At 61.0% G+C, this 2500-nt stretch overlaps 1 pseudogene; it reads right to left on the reverse strand.

The window, feature by feature from the left end:
- Positions 1-2500, reverse strand: part of LOC124577393 — a 7957-nt pseudogene that overhangs the window by 4096 nt on the left and 1361 nt on the right.

Raw genomic sequence — 2500 nt, forward strand, 5'->3', positions numbered from 1 at the left:
GACGCAAGGGCATCCGGGAGCATGCCCAGGATGACATCGGGCGGCGTGCCCCGCCCCAGACCAATGACTCGATCCAGGGCAGAGAAACGCTGGGCGGAAGCAGGTAGCCCCGCCAGATGCTCCCAGATGGCGGCGTCAGTCGGCCCCTCCGGCGGCGGCCCGGTGGTGTCGGCCGCGAAGTCCTCGGCTGCGTCGACGGGCGGCGCAGCGGCCTCGCCCGCGTCAGGCAGCGAGCTCGCTGCTCCCCGGCGGGACGCCGGCTCTTCCCCCCGACCGATTTCAAGCGCCTCCATGAATTGGCGGACAAGCTGCTTGTGGGCAGCTTGCCGCCGTCGGCACTTGATTGCCTCAAGCGTTCGGTCGGGGAACATCCTGATAAGTTCTTGATTAACGAAGAAGAACCGGGCGTCCCTCTCAAGGAACAGTTCGGCCTCTGCCTTGGCGAGCGACAGGACTTCTTCCTCCGTCCACCTCGCACGATGCCTCTCCGTCACGATCTCAGCGTTGGCGGCCGCAAGGTGTTGGCGGCGGCGATGGACCCCGAGACCGTTCTTCGTGGTAAAAGTGCGGTGGCACTCACTGCAAGCAAAGGGAGCTACACAAACTATCGCATTTTCGTTACGGCCGGTTGGCCGGATAGGTGCTGGGGTAGCTGGGGTGGCACCTTCAGCGGAAGGGCCACCATCTCTTGTTTCTTGTCGGCTGCCCCCAACTATAAAGGGATAATGCGAGGGGGGGCTGGTAACCCCCCCAAGCCCCTGGTGCGGTCTTCCACTCTGCAAAAATCAGCGGGCCCACGAGAAGGGGAGAAGACCGCAGGAGAGGAGAGGCTAAGAGGGCTAGGCCCATGTATTGCGCATCACTCTCCCTGTAACTATAACCCAAGGAAGGCGCCTCGCAGCAGCAGCACGACTACATCAAGACCGCACTTCGAAAAGCCAAGTCCGGATGCAGCCACACCGCCGCCACTTGGCCACCTTAAGAGAGTCATAGTTACTCCCGCCGTTTACCCGCGCTTGCTTGAATTTCTTCACGTTGACATTCAGAGCACTGGGCAGAAATCACATTGCGTCAACACCCGCTAGGGCCATCGCAATGCTTTGTTTTAATTAGACAGTCGGATTCCCCCAGTCCGTGCCAGTTCTGAGTTGATCGTTGAATGGCGGCCGAAGAGAATCCGCGCACCCGCGCGCCCCCGGAGGAGCACGCTAAGGCGGACGCGGCCTCGCAGCAAGGAAGATCCGTGGGAGGCCAAGGCACGGGACCGAGCTCGGATCCTGCACGCAGGTTGAAGCACCGGGGCGCGAACGCCGCGCAGGCGCGCGCATCCTGCACCGCCGGCCAGCACGAGGCCAACCAACGGCGAGAGCAGACCACGCCCGCGCTAAACGCCCGCACTTACCGGCACCCCTACGGCACTCACCTCGCCCAGGCCCGGCACGTTAGCGCTGACCCACTTCCCGACCAAGCCCGACACGCCCCGATCCTCAGAGCCAATCCTTATCCCGAAGTTACGGATCCAATTTGCCGACTTCCCTTACCTACATTATTCTATCGACTAGAGGCTCTTCACCTTGGAGACCTGCTGCGGATATGGGTACGAACCGGCGCGACACCTCCACGTGGCCCTCTCCCGGATTTTCAAGGTCCGAGGGGAAGATCGGGACACCGCCGCAACTGCGGTGCTCTTCGCGTTCCAAACCCTATCTCCCTGCTAGAGGATTCCAGGGAACTCGAACGCTCATGCAGAAAAGAAAACTCTTCCCCGATCTCCCGACGGCGTCTCCGGGTCCTTTTGGGTTACCCCGACGAGCATCTCTAAAAGAGGGGCCCGACTTGTATCGGTTCCGCTGCCGGGTTCCGGAATAGGAACCGGATTCCCTTTCGCCCAACGGGGGCCAGCACAAAGTGCATCATGCTATGACGGCCCCCATCAACATCGGATTTCTCCTAGGGCTTAGGATCGACTGACTCGTGTGCAACGGCTGTTCACACGAAACCCTTCTCCGCGTCAGCCCTCCAGGGCCTCGCTGGAGTATTTGCTACTACCACCAAGATCTGCACCGACGGCGGCTCCAGGCAGGCTCACGCCCAGACCCTTCTGCGCCCACCGCCGCGACCCTCCTACTCGTCAGGGCTTCGCGGCCGGCCGCAAGGACCGGCCATGACTGCCAGACTGACGGCCGAGTATAGGCACGACGCTTCAGCGCCATCCATTTTCAGGGCTAGTTGCTTCGGCAGGTGAGTTGTTACACACTCCTTAGCGGATTCCGACTTCCATGGCCACCGTCCTGCTGTCTTAAGCAACCAACGCCTTTCATGGTTTCCCATGAGCGTCGATTCGGGCGCCTTAACTCGGCGTTTGGTTCATCCCACAGCGCCAGTTCTGCTTACCAAAAGTGGCCCACTTGGCACTCCGATCCGAGTCGTTTGCTCGCGGCTTCAGCATATCAAGCAAGCCGGAGATCTCACCCATTTAAAGTTTGAGAATAGGTTGAGG

The sequence above is a fragment of the Schistocerca americana genome, unplaced genomic scaffold, assembly GCF_021461395.2.
Source record: "Schistocerca americana isolate TAMUIC-IGC-003095 unplaced genomic scaffold, iqSchAmer2.1 HiC_scaffold_266, whole genome shotgun sequence".
Lineage (NCBI taxonomy): Eukaryota > Metazoa > Arthropoda > Insecta > Orthoptera > Acrididae > Schistocerca > Schistocerca americana.